At 39.6% G+C, this 18,446-nt stretch overlaps 1 protein-coding gene across 1 annotated transcript in view; it reads left to right on the top strand.

Moving 5' to 3' along the window:
- The first annotated feature begins 1,363 nt into the window (after positions 1–1,363).
- Positions 1,364–18,446, top strand: part of PXYLP1 (2-phosphoxylose phosphatase 1) — a 72,091-nt gene continuing 55,008 nt past the window's right edge. The window contains exon 1 of the mRNA XM_062582609.1: positions 1,364–1,411. The gene's annotated coding sequence lies outside the window, so the exon portion shown is untranslated. The remainder of the gene's footprint in view (positions 1,412–18,446) is intronic.

Below are 18,446 nucleotides of genomic sequence, written 5' to 3'. Positions count from 1 at the left end.
GCACAGAGATAGAAAGATAAGGCTACCTTAAATCTAGCTGCGTTGTAGCTTACCCCAACTTGGAGCAGGAAGAAAACTGGTTAGTTACAATCTCTACATGTAGAGACAAAGCAGGTTGTCAGGCAAGCAGATTTATGAGTTGAAATGCAGTTTGTACAACACTGACAAAAACTGGCAGAAAAGTCCTTGTTTTCTTTCTATAGGCAATTAAACAGGCCACACAAAGCCTCTTGTTTCCTCCAAGTGCTGTGCAGTGGCCCTGAACAGGCTCAGTCCGCATGGAGGCTCCGGAGGCCCAGCTGTGCGCAGTCACCTCATAGATGCTAACATCAGCCTGAAAAGCCTGAAGTGGCTTGCTGGAACTCTTAGCTACTGTCTTCTCAGCTGGAAGAGAAGGGCAATTGTATCCTGTCCAAACAAACAATATTCTTTGGGTGTGGTTCAAGCCTTAAGAGGAATTTTAGAAAATTAAGAAAAACCTGTTCATCTGTTCTGGAGTTGCGTGAGGGAACAGGGAGGAGGCTGTGCCAGGAGAGTACAGTGACTGCATTTCAGTATTTGGATTTCAGTAATCAGCCAAAGCAACTGAGAAACAGTATCTAAAAATCCCCAAACCTACAAACAGGTCTTGTTTATGCTTTGTTTGTTAGAAATTTCTGATACTTTTCACATCTGCAGTTTTAAGAGCAGCACTGTGTGTTGATCCAGATACAAATGTCTGTCTCTTCAATCCAGGTTACCTAAAGCCTCTGCTCTATACAATCACAGCCCTTGGACTTTCTTTCTTTGTATTTTCTCTCTCCCCCTCCCCCCCCACACCAAAAAAAAAGGCATGTAGAATCCCAGTGGAACAGGGAGTATTAATGAGGTAGGAGACATTTCTAGTTGAGCTGTTCCCATGTGTGGGGTGGAATCCAAAGTGATTAAGACAATTAAACTAGAGCCTGCACTTGCTGTCAATAGCCAAGTTTAAAACAAACTGACTAGGCAGTCCTGAACAGACTATGCCACATAAACGCACTTTGTTACTTTTCTGGAAGAAATAAAATCAAGGCAATTTTGGGCTACAAAACTAAATAGCTGCATTGGGTAATTAGGGGAATTTGAGAATTGGAGCGGAGTCTGAAAGAAAGCCAGAGTTTGATTGTCATATTCTTTACTGCCTTCATTATGTCGCTGCTGTGGAGATGGGAGCACGTTTGTGCTTAGGGCTTGTTTACCAACTCAGATCCAGCTGGGAAAATGAAATCAGTGCTTCCGTGAATGAGAGGGAAAATTTCTGCATTTGATGCACGTTCTGTTTGCAAAGTGCTGGAGCTCTAAAACTCCACCTCTCTAAGGCGTTTTCTGCTTTTCAGGAGAATCATGCTGAAGAATTCTGACATCCCGTTGAAGGCTTCCTGTAGGAAAGGTGACATTTCAAACCTATGTGTTACCTGAACCTTGATCACATCTTGTCTGCTATTGAAATATATAACCCAGAAGTGCTTTCTTATGAATTAGGCACTCATCATAAATTTTAACCCCCTTGGAGAAAATTACGCAGTGCTCTGAGTTGCCTGCATGAGTTATCTTTTATTCATTAGAATCCTAAATATTATTGAAATGTATTCTTAATTATTCCCTGCTGAAAACAGTACTGTTCTTGAACAAGTATTTTGCATTTGTTATGTCCTGCTGCTAGTATAGTTAATAACCTATATACTAATAAAATAAGAAACTCTCACTGCAGAAGTAATAGAACTTATTAATATGATTCAATTTAACAAAATTGTTAGTTCTGGCTTTCATGGCCTATGAACAACATTGGGTGAATATTTCAAGCAGGCAGAATCTTTGCTGTAGGTCTAGCACAGAAATACCAACATTGCTGAAGGGGAAGCTGGTAAGACATTACCTACCATCCCTATATTCATATCCTTTAAATCATTTACTGTAGTAGCACTGTACTTAGTGGAACTGACATTGTTGAAAGCTTTCAAAGGCAGAATTTGGATGTATTTCTGGAATTAATGGCTCTTTATCCAAATAGAAAATAACACTCCCAAAATTTACGTTGTTACTTCAGAGTTTCCCTTGTCTTTCCTCTCTTTCTATTGCTCATTCTCTGTGCACACACAAATACTTTTCATTTGCTATTATCTGGGAAAAAAAAAAGATGTAAACGGATGTGAAAACTGAAGAGCTGGTTCTGAGAAACTGTAGAATATGTGGGTCTCCCTCTGGTAAGAGATACAGAAGTGTCAAAAGAGTCACTAAAAATTATGGTCTTTTATTGAGTTGTATTTCTTGTGCAGCTGCATCATACCCCTTTAATACACATCACACGATGCCTGTAATCTGCCAGCATGACCAGATCCTTCCCTTCAGTCATTTCCAGCTATGAGTCCTTAAATGCATAGCTTCGCATGCAGTGCTATTAAATACCATCCAGCTTCTACATTGGCATCCCCAAGATCTTTCATTTCATTCTGTAGGTTATTGCAGTCCTCTCTGAAAATGATAATACTTCCTCTCTTTGACTTCGGCGAATGTTACCTCCCTCTTCTTTTTATTGGAATTGGCACATTTAAATATTAAAGGGAGAGCTAGTCCCAATTCAAGACCTTCAAAAGACCAGCTAAGAACCTCTTTTCAGCCTCCACCTTTTGGCACAAATTATCAGTTCCTTAGTCTGGTCACTTCCTTAGCTAGGTTATACTTACTTACTGTACTTAGCATTTTCCTCAGACTGAAAAACTTCCCAAATAAAGTGCTATTTAAACACAGCAGGTCTCAGCTCCCTAGTATTTCTAATCAGAGAAGATACTAGGATAATCTAAAGGATGTGCTGCTGGTAATTTGACGTGAGATTTTATCTCAGTATCCATTGGTTGTCTGTATTTATTGTTTTTAAGATGTATTCTAAATCTTACAACCCGTTGAAGACAGACTAACAGACTCATAGTTGTTCAGATGATTGCTTTTCTTTCTCTTGTTCTCTAGCTCTAGGTAGGTTAGCATTTTTTCCTGTATCTGGGAATCACAGTATCAGAGAATAATTTGGGGTAGAAGGGACCTTCAGAGGTCATCTAGTCCAAACTCCTCCTCAAAGAAGGTCTAATACATAATAATGTAGGACACATCAGTTCCTCTGCCTATCCTAGAAATAAAATCCTAAACATAGTGGCTACTGAAACCTGACAACTGCTAATCAACTGAGTCAGTAGAAAACAAACATAATCAACCACTTGCAGGTGTGGAAAGGATCTTTGCCATGGTTGTGTTTTTGATCTGCTTGTTTCAAGTCATGAGCACAAATTCTGTCATACATGTCACTTATTCATAACATAAAGCAGTTCAATTTCTTACCTCAGATGTTACTCAACTGTTACGATTTCTCTTCAGACATACCAGAAGCCAGCAGATGTGAGAGAGATTCATAGATCTTATTCAGACTTGTAATAAGATGACCAATGCATAAGACACACACAGTCTGTAAAAAGTACTGATTACTTTACTAATAATTTCCATAGTGGAGCTTAGTCTAAGTGCAAAGTTTCTGGGAACACCATTCAGATTGTACGATGCAGTTTAAATATGTTGGAAATCCAAAACGGTTAAAACTGAAGAGCTTAATCTCCTATACTACCCTTCTTCTAGCAGCAATACTTAACCTTGTTCCTGGGGAACGTACATCTTTCATCATGATCTAAATACTAGGTTCTTTGTTACTGCATCCAAGGTTTGGCGTGTCGTTTGCTGGTCTGATTGCCTTACATCTCTTTACATCTCCTCTGCCTACTTCAAGAGTAGGCCTGTGTGGTGCCATAAAGGTTTTGCCATTTTGACAGAATGACCAGAAAGCAGCTTGTGCAGTAATGTCCATCCAGGAGCTAATGCTATTCCTGGTAGCATGCCTTCTCACAGTTTACATGAGAGTCAAGCCTTGACTTTTAAGAAAATTATTATGACTTTCTCTACTTTGCCCGGAGGAGAATCTCTTCTTCCCTGTATTTCACTACAGGACTTGACCAGCTTTTCGTTTCCTAAGTTAGCTTCCTGCCAATTTTTGTGAATATGCAACTCAGCTTTTGATGCTTGAAGAGATACATCCCATTGAGATTACTCAGAGGCAAAAGTGTCAGTGCCCAGCTGGTGCTACCTGCAGTGGTACAAACAGGAAAACAAACTGCCACTAGTTTCATTGTTAGATATGTAGTAATTACAAAAGCATAGACAATAAACCTGGCAAAACGTTGAAGCGGGAGTATTACAGCATTGTGGAGAATGGTGGCTGGGGTCTGAGACGCAAATGAGCTGCCTTAGAAATATATTCTGCCTGGTTTGATGTGCTAGGACTGGAACAAACTGTAGTCACTGTGCTACATAGTGAAGCTGAGCCCACAGCAGATTTAATTTGATGTTTGAAGCAACATGATATTATTGGCTCTGTAAGAAGGCTCTGTTTCCTTAAATATTAACCATTAAATTTTACAGACTACTGTCAAAACTAGGTGAAGAGAAACCAAAGCAGAGTGGTTAGTTGCTGCTAAAGCTCCAGTCAAATCTTTTTACTAGGAAAAAAAAAGACAATACCAGATTATGTTGTGCTCTAATCTTTGCTCACGGTAAGTGCAGTCATTTGCACTGAGACTTCCTGGAACAGTTTCACCCTTACAGGTTTGGTGGGGCTTTTAACTCATTCCACACAGTTAGAAGGACAGCAGGAACTGTTACATTAAAAAACAACAACAACAAGCGTTCCCCCCCGCCCAAAGAAAACAAATAGGGCAATTAATCTTATATTGAAGAGTGGAAAAAAATGCCAAGAAGAAGAAGATATGGGACACCTTTCAATAATGATAGTACTCCACATATTCATATTTTTTCAACCAAAATGGATACAATTAAAAACATTTTAAAAGAATCCATCTGGAGGCAATTGAAAAGGCCATAAAAATAAAATATAGCAGTGAACTGAAAACAAAATATAATCAGTGATACTCAATGATCCTTTAGAAGGTTGTCTCATGAATGAATCCAAAAGACAAAAAAGCAAGAAGCAAAACTGAAAGCAGAGTATATTGTATCATTCTGGACCTTTATGTAACTTCAGAGTTACTCATTTTCAGATTTTTTAAAGCAGGCAGGCAACAACATTGTCTCATTCTCTTCAGGCAAGTAAATTCCTCAGCATACCGCCACATTTTTACCTTGTTTGAATCTCAGTCTCATCTCTGTCTTATCAGGGTGCTGAGTTACGAATGCCTTTATGTCTATCTTCTGTTGACTTTGGGGGCAAGCACAGGATGTAATCACATGTGCCATATGGTCTGCGATCCCCGACGGGAGCTGGTCCTGGGATAGCAGTGGTTTGTGCTGAGGAAAGGCAGAGGCATTGTAATTCTGATACTCTTTATGTTTAGTGGATTGAGGCCTGATCCTTCTTCCATTTCTCTTAGTATTTTTTTTCTGGTGCTGGTTTATCTAAACTGTACAAATTTAGACGCACTTTGCCAGACTGCTATTCTAATCCGTATATGCTGCTGCCAACTGGCACATAGTAAAGTCTTTCAGAGGATGAGATTAAGTACACCATAAGTCTCCATTTCTAATGCAAGCTCTATGGGAACGTCACTGGGATCCCTGGTACTTTGCCACAGTCAAAGTTGTATGATCCTGTGTGCCATTAGTGAGACAACAGTATCATAGATACAATGCAAAGTATTCTGCTTTCAGTCTTCGGGACAATCATTGTAAAGATTAGCAAAGTTTTCCTCCTGTCCTCAAAGCCACTTGCTTACCCACCTCCATCTGTTCAGAAATGAAAAGTTTAATCAGAGAGGAAAATTGTCATTTTGCATTTATCAGCCACAGGAAGGACACACAAAATCTCAAACTATTCCTTATTCAGCATTTATTTGAGCAACTGGAGTGTTAAATTAGCTATTAAATTAGTATATGACCCCATCCGCCTATTGGCTTAGAACAAAACAGCCCTAAACAGAATATTGTCTGCTATGACAAGTGCTATGATAAATTAGATCTTAAAACATCATATAATGAGAGCCAGTATCACAAGGACCTAAAGTCTGCCAAACCCTACAGTGACTGGATTATGAATTGAACATTTATTATGAGAAGAAGTAATTATGTACATGAGAGAAGGGAAAACATCTCTTTACTACTGCCCAAGACTGCTGGTGCTGCTCTTTTGGGGTGAAGATATATTTTATTGATTCTGCTGCCTAGTTACCGTTTTAAATGAGAAAGCTGTTGAGAGGCTGAAAGCTACTACATTTAATCAACAAATTAATCAGTGTAGGATTTTGAAGACTTACTAAAAGTCTGCTATTAAATATCTTCCGCCTCTTAGTGCTTTTCTAATTTGTTAGAGTAGAACAATCTAAAAGAAAAAAGTATCTTTAATACATTATAAATAGAGGCTTCTAAAAGTTAGATACAGTACCTTTAGAGAAACACATATTCTTTCTCAATCCATTAAAAAATAAGCATTTGTTCCTCACACGCAAAATAACCAATTTTGCCTACAAAGAGTGCAATCTCATTTTACTCACAGAAGGTTTAATGCACAAACCAGGCTAAGGCCTAAACAGTGGTTTTGCTTTTCTAAGTATGGGCAGCCAAAAGAAGACATTTAAGTTTCATAGCACACCCTTTGTAGGTTTAATTTTAGTTGTTATTTTTTCCAATTGCATATGGTTCCTCCCTGGAAGGCTGTAAAGTTTTACCAGAATTTAACTGAGATACCTGACACCACTGGGCTTCTGCTTTTGACTTCCTTTCAGACACCTCAGATCATCTTCATAATTACCATTTGGATTCACACTTAAGAGCCAGCTTACCTTATATTCATGCCAATTGAGAGAAAATTTGTTTTTCAAATAACTTTTAAACATGTACCTAATGTTAGCAGAAATTCCGTGGAACTCAAGTATGCATTTAAATATAGAAATGCTTTCCTCAGTCAGAACTTGCACATGCCTATGGGAGGCATACATTGCTATCTCTCTTCTAAAAAGAGGGCTAGTTCTCCTTCCCTTAGTCATGCTAGCTTACGTAAATGTGGTATAACTTCACTGAGGTCACTGCGGACGTGGCGGAGTCCTGTCTGTGTGTCTGAAATCAGCCTACAAAAAAAGCACAACTAATACATACTACTTCAAAAGCTCAAAGAATCTACTAAGGTTGACACTGCATACAGGAAAAATACACTCGTATGCGGTTTCAATTTCAGTTTTAGAACATCAATGTTTGACAAAAATGAAGGACAAACTTCAGTGGCTAATCTTATTTTCAAGCTTCTGGAGAGAAATATCAAACTATTGGAAATGGAGAATTGTAATGAAAGTCTCAAAATAGAAAACTTTATTCTCTTCAGTGCTGTCAGGAAAATAATCCTCTGGTTTCCTGCAGCTGTGCAAGCACTGGGTGCTTGCTTTAATGACTGCCAGTGAGATAGAGGCAGCAGCTCCAGTTTCTCTGCACTTGGGCTGTAGCTCACAGTGTATATAAATGGGTGGCACTGGGACACAGACCCAAATCCCAGCTTTTCTGTAGCGCACATATGGAGAAGAGGTTTGAAATCAGGTGTTTGTAGACCTTTGAACACAGCAGTGGCAGCCTGAAAGGAGAGTGCATGTGCTCTGCCTGTCTGTCAGGTTGGGAAGGCCCACGGCACGTACTCCTTATCATGCTACACTGAGACAAGCAGTTTGATGGATCCCTCAGGCCTTGATTCCTGGGCAGATACTGTGATAGCTTGGGTATGAGCGCTAATTCGTACTTAAAGAGGCCTGCAGATTTTTTCTACATAGCAGCAATAACATTCTCCCCCCCCTCCTTCTGTATCTGAAGATATATCTGAAAATCTAGGAAGGCTGCTGCAGCTGGATCACTCTTCGTTTGAGATTGTGGGATTCATCAGTTTCTTACCTACAACTCCATTCATATGACTGTGTTTGTTTTCAGACACTTACTTGAACTAATTAGCATCTGGGCAATTGCTTGGTTGATTCTTTTCGTTATGGGCAATATGATGCTCATGTATACATTTTGTATTATTTAGCTATTCTCTGTGGTGACTGTTATTAAATAGTCTTTTTTTTTAATCAACACAGTACATAATTCATTTCTCTCTATCACATTCCTGACTCAATACCCATTTTTGGTATCCCATCTTTTCTTGATCTTGTTCTGCCCTTGAATCCTGCTAGTTAGCTGTATGTAAAAACTAATAAGACAAATAAGTCATATTTTTTCTGGAAAAAATATGAGTTCTCTGAATGACAATGATAACCAATTTATACTGGCAGGCACTCTTCATGGACATTGACTGCTGACACACTCTATATTCATGCTAGACATTGGTGACTTCTACTGCCATCATTTGGCCTGTTACTAGCTCTTTTAATCTAAAAATTATGCTGTACTTAACATACTAAAAATAAAAGTATTAGATTTGCCCTTATGACATATGCAATAAAGGGCAATCTCCAAGTAGCCTTCTTAGCATCTATGATTTTATAGAGCACTTCAGAAGTTACACTTTTTCAAGCAATTGTCAGGTGCATCAAAGCAGATTTTGTTGCCATCCCATTGCATGTACTGGCTCCTCAGCTGTGGGAAGGCATCATTCTCCTGACATAGTGAAGCACTTCTGCTTCGTATCCTGGTGCTTTGCCTTTTTTGCTTTGTTTGCACTCTTCATGTGTATTTGAACTGATGGTGGAAATCTCTTAAGAGCTGGTTGTTGAGAGCCAGTGATGCTATCAGGAGAATATTAAAAGAACTGATAACTATGCAGCACAATTCACTGAGGAAGAAGCCACTGGACCTTGCCATAAACAAGAAAGTATTGCCAGAGGTTCACATGGGGAAGAAGTATGTGTCAGGGCCTTGAGGGCGCTCAGAGGCCCTAATGGCCCTGACCAGCCTCACCTGAGGTCCCCACCCAGCACCGCCCAGGAGCCCATTTAAGCTCAGCCCAGCACCCTTGCTTGTTGTCTGAGCTATGTAGGAGAGATGTTGGTTTGCTGTGGCTCTCTGTGGTAGCACCAGGTCTGACCTATGGGTCAGCTTGATCTCAGACCTGCCTCAACATTGTGAGCTTTCCTGGAGATCTGAGCCCTTGGCTGAACCTGGCTACCATTACTTGGCCTGCCCTGCTTGGGGGCAGTGGGATGGGGTGCTGGCTGGCAAAATTCTGCCCTGCTGACTGGGCTGCTGTTCTCTGCTTCCTGTCCCCTGGGGACTAACTGGCCCTGCTGTGCCCTGGCAGTCTGCAGCTGTGGCATGAGAGCATGGTGAATAGAGTACGCATTGAACAGTCACCAGTTTTGGAAGGTTTGATAGCTGGATTTCAAAAGCCTGAGGTAAGTACAACTCTTCCTGATCTAAATGATGCTATAATCAACAGCAGTGGTACTGAAGGTGGCAGAATTGTCCATGTATGTAAAAAGAGATGCTAAATGGTATTCTGAGAATAAAGAAGAGGAGCCTTAAGCAAGGGATCTGGGGGCAGCTTTAAGAGATGGCTTTAGATTTCAGGAAAGTAAGTGCACTTATGACATGAGGCTCTAGTAATATGTTACCAAGTTTTCATCAAAATCTGAATGGGGACTGTAAACACCTTTCCAAACTATGGTCCTTGGATTTTCCTGGTTTATATCCTGGCAAAAAAAAGGCTGGACTAAGGCTTTATTAGCTAGGATTGAACTATTTTCTCTGCTAGGAGAAAAGGTTTTAGGAAGAGATGAGAATTTCCTCATTCTGGGAGAAGAACCTGGTTGGTAGTGTCTAAGCTGCTCTGAGCTGCCTGAGCTGTGCAAGACACCTACATAGAAGTTCCAGGATCAGATCTGTCACCTCTATATTGAAGTTTATTGTGAAACTATTCCCTAAAAGGCTGTGTGTCTGAATGTGTGTGTGCATGTTTATTTTCACTTTCTATTTATTTAACAATCTCTGTTCTACTTAAGTTAAATTGTCAAAGCCTAATTCTGTTGAAGCTCTGGCTTAGATCCCTGAGACTTCAACCATGTAGTATCTGAAAAGTGTATGTGGAAAAACCAAGTACTCTAGCCTTACGGAAAAAAAAAAGGAAAGGATTAGGAATTGGCTAGTTACAGAATCTGTATAGATAGGATTCTTCCAGGATGTAATGTGTGAGGACTCTTAAGGGAATAGGAGAGGCTGAAGTGACCTGAAAGGAATTGGGCAGTGTTGCAGTTACTTTTTTCTTGTCTTGAACTGCCTGGGATACTGTTGTTTGCCTGCTCATCACTGGTGTTAACACTAGGCTCATCCAGGTTGGATGGAATAGCAAAATGTTTTTACCTTTCCTTGTTGTAAAGTAAGTTTCTTAGGATTCAAATGACACCTAAGTTACTGGATTTGTTCACTTGGCTGGCCTCATTGAAAAAGCAATGAGGAGGAAATTGTTAAAATGTTCATGCTACATGGGAGTAGAAAGAGAAGCTAGCCTTAACCATGCTCTGCCACTTCCTTTCTCACTATGAGAAAATGCTATGCTACTCATTCACTTTCTGTGCTCTGCCCCAATTTCTTTGCTCCTACAACTCTGGGGGCAGTTGCCTTCTGTTTATTAATAGCAAAGGAGGCTGCAGCCTGAAATATGTATCTTCAGACTGCAGAAGCAAGGCATAGAAAGGTGTATTCCTGACCTGAAAATTCTAAATAGTTAGAGATTATGTTGAACTGTCTAACTTTCTGCTTAATACATGACTATTCTTGCCTTGGTGCAATTGTGTTTGTGTTCCAGTTGAGAGCTCAACTGGTAACAGTATGTATGGGAGAAGCCTTCCACTGATTCACAATATATCACAGCCAGTGTTAAGTTTAAGTAGTAAGGATTAAATTTGGGAAAGTGAGTCTTATTGTGGTATTCATCTTTACTTAAACTAGGACACGGCTCCAGGCTGTGTCCTGCGTCCTCCAATTGATTTGTTCAAAGAAATAGGAAGCTAAGTTATTAAATCATTGCATTACTTGAAATGAGGACTACCAAATAATTTGATATTACTGTCTTTATTCAAATAGTGTCTCTACTTCATGTTCATGTTATATCTGTGTGTATGTAGACATTTCTATATGATGGAATATCATGTTAGTATGCCAAATGCATCTGTACCTGCTGGGTTCAGCTGGTGTTGCTGACTAAGCTTATGGCAATGATATGTAATATCTGCTATTCTGTGAAGTTTTATAGTGCAAGAGGTATGGAATGAATAAGTGCATGTTGACATACAACCATTATCTATCAAGTATCCTGAGGTATTATCTTTATGTTCTGGTAGAAATACATTAATGTGGGACAGGTTTTGTTACAGAGGTACACCTGACTTTTTTTTTTAAACAGGAGGACAATGATTGGAAGGAACTGCCATCCCTTCCCATATCTCACTGAGGCCCTTCATGAGCATGGCCAAAGTGTATTAGTAAATGGGGAAGCTGGTAGTGATAATTCCAGTGCTGGGGTCTCCTCCTGCACTGGGTGGGTGGACTTCCTAATTTGAGTTTTAAAGTTGGCAGTTTTCAGAACTAAATACAACAGTGAAAAATAAGCATTACATGTTTAAAACTAACTTGATTTCATGGACAAGTTCTCAGCCCTCTGTCTACTGGAGGGGCCAGACATCTTCCCCAACAAGGCACCTGTGAGTTTCTCAGGTGCAGGAAAACATTCAGATCTGTTAAAGCCAGCTTTGCTGGCATGTAACCATCTGCTCCCATTTCTTCTAGTGATGGAAGTCTAGGAAGCTGTTGCTCCAAATAACTCTGCCTGCCACTTTAGCTGAATTTAACAAAATTGCAGCTTTCAGCAAGAACATTCATGAACTAGGAAACCCTTGTGTGAATGTATAAGAGCATTTTCATCTTCCTTTCCCCTGCCCCCATCACTGTGTAAATAATAAAGCCTGTGCCTGCTGTGGTTGCCTAGGAAGCCAATTGCTGCTCCCAAGGGATCTGTTTTAAAAAGTGCAATCCTGATTCTAGTCAGGTTCATGAGACCCTGGGAATGGAGCTCTTGAAGAGCGGGGCCTGTTTCACTTTCTTCTCTACTTGGTTCCTCTGGACTGAGGGGAGGCAGCTGTGCTGCTTGTCTAGACAGAGCAGCTGGACCTTGGCTACTCTTAGAACCAATTAAGTGTTGTGAGAATGGCTTGCCTTGTTCCAGGGAGATGGAAGGAGCTGCTCGGGATCGTAAAGGACACTGGGGTGCAGCTGTATATGTGTGCAGTTATTCTAAGGGTTGGTTTTGAGGCTTTTGCTTGTTCTAAGCACCTACTCGCTTAACAGGGCATTTGTACTCTCATCTGAGTAGTTTTAAAATGTGAATAAAAGCAATGATATGAATTCAGGCAATCTGTGATCTTTGTATTGGGGGACCATTCTAAGCTCTTCTGTAAAATTTCTTTTCAGAATTTAATGCTAGTGGAAAATTACTGAATGGAGCTTTAAATCAGTGAAATAAACTAGCCAAATAGCACACTTAACTAGGGAGGCAAATGTGGGTGCTCTCTCCAACTCTTCAACTGGCAGTTCCTTCCAATCATTGTCCTTTTTTTTTTTTTTTTTAAAAAAAGTCAAGTGCACTCCTGTAACAAACTCACTGCATTGCCCTGTGTTCCAGGCTGCTATGTGGAAAGGCAAAGCAGGGCAAGGCTGCTGCCTTAGTATTTAACACTGGTTTAAGGCTGTTTGTCTGTACCTCATATGTGCTATTCAAACTTTAAATTGTATTTGGAATAACACCTGGATGGAGATACTGTTAATATAATTGATTATCAATGTAATGGTCATTAGAAGAGACTTTAGTTTGTGATAACAAAAGCTATGTTTTAAGTAACTTGTTCATGTGCCCAAATAGTATAAGATCTTATTCACAAGTACTTTAAAATCTAAATTATGAACAAACTTTGATCAGAACTGATGTATGATGTCATAAGATATGACTTGGTATCATTCAAGCTCCCTTTCCAGTGGACCTGAGCAAAAGGGGTGATGGGTCTTGTGCTAATGTGTGCATGGTGAAGCAATTTGGCTACATAGGTGCCTGCTAAACCTTTGCAAAGTGGAAACAGGTATTTTCTGTTGGGGAAAAATCAGCAGTGCATGGTATGGGTATTTTCTTAGCATATTTACAAATCTATACTGTGCACATTCTTCCATGAGTGTAGCCCCATACAAACTTTCAGAAGTTTCAGCCTCACACTTAATCTGTAGTTTCTGCTGCTTGCAGCAGTCTCTCCATTAAGGAAAGACAGTAAGAAATTATTTCTGCTCAAAATAAACACCTTCTTTGCACACTTAGAAGCACAAGCCGAAGGCTGCCAGCTGGTGATACCTACCCCACAAGTACTAAAGCTACTTTTGTAGGTAGCTAACTACACAGGAGAGTTTAACAGCATTTAACAGCTATTGGAGAGAATGTAATTACAGAATAAACTGTTATATTTAACTATGTACTTCTGAGATGTACAGCGTGTTTGTCCTGCTGTAAATGTTTCCAGCTTTGGAGACTGGTTAATAATTACAGTTTATTACCTCAGGAGTGCTAACTGCTTTTGATTTGGCCTTTCTGCCAGTCCATGTCATGGATGTTTTTCATGTGGCGTGGTCTTTGCCTGACTGTGTCTGTAGATTATTGCAAAGGACTTGATTAACTGTTCATTCTTATTCTGACATGCACTCACAGCTCTATTATGATCATGTAGGGCCCTGTTAGGATGAGATGCCTGTATGTTAATCCCATGATTGGTGTGCTTCAGTTCATGGCAGTGGGGCTTGGAAAAGGAGGGAAGGAGTAATGGCATAGGCAACACTAAGTGTTCAAGTTGTTTGTTGAGGTTCAAATCTATTTTAGAAAATCCTACAACTAAGCCATGCATGCAGTCTTCTGTACTCAGAAAAATAAATGAAGGTTTTCATGGTGCTAGGCAGAAGAAAGGGGAATGCTGGCAAGTACAGACAGATAAGGCATCTTCTGCCATGTCTGGTTAATAACCCCTAGAAGCAATATAGGACTTGTAATTATTATTTGGGGTTTAATCGGCCAGTAAAAGTGTGTATGGGGGGGGGGAGAATGAAAAACATGGTGATGTTCCTAGAGAGCATGTACTTTAATTGCTGATTGCTTGATTATTGCTGAAATGGATGAGGCTAAGTGTGCTATAATCAGGAAGTTATACCTGAGAGCAAGAGGTGAAAACATAACATTTAACCTGAACACAATATGCTGCAAAATAGTGTGTTTGAGGACTGAATTGAGTGACTCCCTGCAGAGAGCTTAAATGCTGTAAAGTTGTATATGTAGCAATGACAAAGAATAGGCATCCACCTATTATTAAACAGAAAATGCTGTAAAGAGTCCCAGAAATCTGGGTGGCATCATGCTGCAGTTATGTGGTGGCAAAACACATGCATAAGTAACGGATTTCAAAGGGTTTCCTTCAAGAACTGTCATAGTTTCTTGAAATACTTAAAAGCATTAGAATGAAACAAAGCATCTGAGTCTGTAATCAGCAACTTGAAAGCAGTGCTTTCTAGGAATGGGGTATTGTCAGAGATGACCTTTTGCTAAATGGAGAATAAAGACTTTGTATAGCAGCCAGGAAGGTAGCTGAGCAACACAGCCGCAGCCCAACAGTGTAATGGAAGGAATGATTCAAACTGCTACAACTCTTGTGTAAAAAAGTGGAGCCACAAACTGTTAGATTGGAGAAGTAGCCCCAGAAGTGGTATCTCATTCTTACATTCTCTATGAAATATTTGAATTACTGTCATATAGCTCAAATCTACTACAGCTTAGATATGAGTGAAACCCTCAAGAGCAAGATTGCAGCCTTGTGTGCAAAAGCAGTGATAGTTCTCTCTTCCTACTCACTTGCACCTGTGCAGTAAAAGGATGTGAGACTGAAACCAAAGTGTCAATGTACTTTTCCTCTGACAGATGTCAGCGGCTGAATTAATGTGAGTTGTGCCACACTTCTGAGTAAAGTTCCTGCAGATGCAACATTATTGAAGGAGGCACAACAAATCCTGATTAACTCAACTCCTATGAGTTGCATAAACATGAAAAGGAGTGGTACACTAACAATATTAAGATTGGAAGAATAGATAGCTGTTACATAGGAATCTGTCTTCTAGAAAAAAAAACTATTCAGCTGTAAGTTTTCTGAAGACTGTCTCAGATATTAATAATCCATGGCTGATTTAAAGATAAAACAGGAACATGCAGTCCTGAACCAAGACAGGAAAAAAGGAGACTCAAGGATAAAGATGATACTGCTGTGAGACTTGAAATATTTTGCTCTTTCTTGCTAGAAAGATGGTTTTGGTAGTGTGAAATAGCCAAGTTATGTTTTGCTTTCCTTTGTTCCCTTTCCTCTGTTAGTTTACTTGGTTTCTGTGTTAGTAACTCCTTGTAGTTGTAAGTGCCAGCTCAGTTCTTGCTAATTATCAAATAGCACTGCTAAACTGTACTTAGGGCATAAACTTTAAAATTTTTAAAGACATACAGGACATGAAACATTAGCACAGAAATACAACTGCTTGAGTGATTTCTAAGAACAAGTTAGCTTCCTGCTTTTTTAATTAGGACAGTGACATGAATTAGTTATTTCTCAGCAAACTTTTAGTTATTTAGCTTCAGTGTTCTTTGTATCTTTCTAGGTAACCTAAATCATAAGTATTCTTAAATCTTGGATATGAGAGGTACATGAACACAAGTTTCCTATCTGGTACAATCTAACAATATGTAGTTATGGTAAGATCTTCAAATGAATGCCTATCATGTTTACATCTTCCTCAAATGCATAGTATGAAAGTTAGTATTGCACTTTTTGTTTTTATTTCAATTTATTTACCAGTAAAATTCAGATATAGTGTAACCATCCTGTTGTAAAAATGCTAAAACTGTCTACTGAGGCATCTTTCCTGAGAAGAACTTGTATTGAATAAACATGTAATGGATAAGACAGCCCTAAGGGACAGATCTAGCTGACATGCAACCATTAGAATTTTCTCTTCATCTCTTCTACTCTTCAGGCTATCCATTGAAAGACAGCAGAGTAATATAAAGTGTTAGAGTTGAAACCATCATGCCTTCTGTTATCCCCTAAATTATCAGCAGACCCCTTAAACCTGTCCTTTTTTTGTCTCACCTGAGACAGTGGAACCATACCAGATCCTTTCCATGCAAACACTTTGTACTTTAGCTTCTGACAAAGTTGGGTGCCCAGAACCAAGACCCCAAGGCACTGTAGAAATTCCATTGTTGTCATGATTTTTAAAAGCAGTAGCTGGGATCTATTTGGCATTTTGGGTAGAGTCTTTGGGTTTACTTCCTCATTAATTCTTGTTCTTCAAAAACATCTGTGAAAAATGTGATCTTGTACTATGAATGTTCTAACTTGTCTGTATGACAGCCCTGAGCAAAGCTCTCTGCAGAATCTCCCATTTGAGAAAGCAGCCTGTTTCTGGAAAAGTGAAGGATGTGTAGTTGCTCTGTCTAGTTGCTCTGTCGAAGAATGAAGAAAACAGCAAAAGCCCTTATAATTGCTCTGACTCAATCAAAGGGTCATGAGAAGAAAAGTCAAATTTAAGGCCAAATTCAATAGTTCCTTGTTAGTTGCTGAGGCCCTCCCTAAAAGATGAGATGTTTTTTCAGGAGTGATAACCAGAAGCTGTTCCTTCCTGAATTCAGTTTCAGAAGGAGGCTGGTAACACCTCTCTCATCGGGGGAAGGGGGGAGTGTTTGTGCATTTTTGAACGTTTCCATTTGCCTTTTATATACATTGTTTATTCCTTTATCTATAAACTTTTTCAATTACATTATATTAGTCTGTAAATAAATGTCTGTTTTTCCCATGCCTCTGCTCATCTCATAGAAGCTCCATGAGATATCAGGAGACATCAGTTTGTCCACAAGCCATGTACAGACCAAACAGTTAATATATTTAATTCTCATTAAAATACTGCAGAATGAAGATCAGCATCCTGAAATCCAACCTCCTTAGATAGGGAAGCGTTTCAGTGACCTATCCCCTGTAATTTAGGTTGCCAGTTTACCTTTTTGGGTTGAGGTCAGATAGAGGAACATTAGTGTTTTCACCATGTATAATAGCAGATTGTCTCTGTAGCAGCTGGTGGATGTTGGTGAGCTTACTCACAGGTTTAGCATCCATACATACCCAAAGCTAAAGTTTGGTTAATGCACCAAAATCTTTGATAAATTGGAGACTGAAATTCACTCTGCTGCACGGACACCCGAAGATCTTGCCAGAACAGCAAATTTTGATATGTAACTTTCTGCTATTCAAATATCTGGTTCATAATGGCATGTATAGGAAGTAGATCCAGTGGATGGAAATATCAAGGGAAGTGATATGGTGGGACTGCTCATGAACCTCAAAGTACCAGTGCTTTGTTGCAGCCTGAGTGCCCTGCCTTCTGAGTATTCAGCTCATCTCTTCTGATTTCATCTTCATAAAATACAAATAGATGGGGTTTATGCAGAGAAATTTTCAGGGTATTAATAGCTTTGAATGCATATGTTGTCCTTTGTCATAAATAGCATAATGATTTTACCGCTAACAAAATTAAAATGTCTTTTGTGCGTAGACAGCTGTATATTCTCCAAGGTAAAAATTCTGTGAGGAAAATTAATCCTTCTATTATGCAGAGAACAGATTGGAAGTTCCTGAATTCCAGATCTTTTGTGAATTGCACTTTGTTCTTGATGCAGATGGAAGTGTAACTGTCCTGGCAAGCACTTGCTATCATAAATCATTGTTTCTGTATGGAGCTTTTTTTTTCTCTCTGAAGTATGTATTCAGTCTTGTGGGTAAGGATAGGCCAGATTTTTTTCAGTGTTACTGTTGGGCAATCTTACAATGCCCCAAGTGATGTAGGTAAAAGCAGTCAGTCCCATTATTCCCCATCTGGGGTCCCATAACTTTTTTTTTTTTTTTTTTTTTTACTATTCTGTCGAACACTTTTTTTTTGATGATTGGGACTACTTTTTAGGAAAAAAACTAAGCTGTGATCTGATGTGATGCTGGTGGCTGGGAAGAACAGCAGCTTCTGTCCCTTTGATGGGCAGGTGTTGGTCAGGAGGCCATTCATGCTGCTGAGCATCTCTGGCTATGTGCTTAAAGAGAAGCAGTAGGTAAAGGCTCCACATTTTTGCCCTGCAGATGGACTACTGTTCTCCACACCACGAAGATGATACCCTAACACACGTGGGCTTTTGGGCAAAGCTATGGAAATTTCTATTTCCTTGCTCAGAAGGCAAGACCTCAGCACAGGTCCAGCTGCAGTCACACCAGTTGGCTAAAGGTAGCAGTGTAACCAGGAAAGCATGTCTGACCTTTTTGCTAGGCATGTCAGCTCTGCATTTAAGCAACATCAAAGAAAGC

This window comes from Rhea pennata, chromosome 9, assembly GCF_028389875.1.
Source record: "Rhea pennata isolate bPtePen1 chromosome 9, bPtePen1.pri, whole genome shotgun sequence".
Classification (NCBI taxonomy): Eukaryota; Metazoa; Chordata; class Aves; order Rheiformes; family Rheidae; genus Rhea; species Rhea pennata.
Note: the sequence above shows the minus strand (reverse complement) of the source record. Positions and strands in the feature narration are given on the sequence as shown.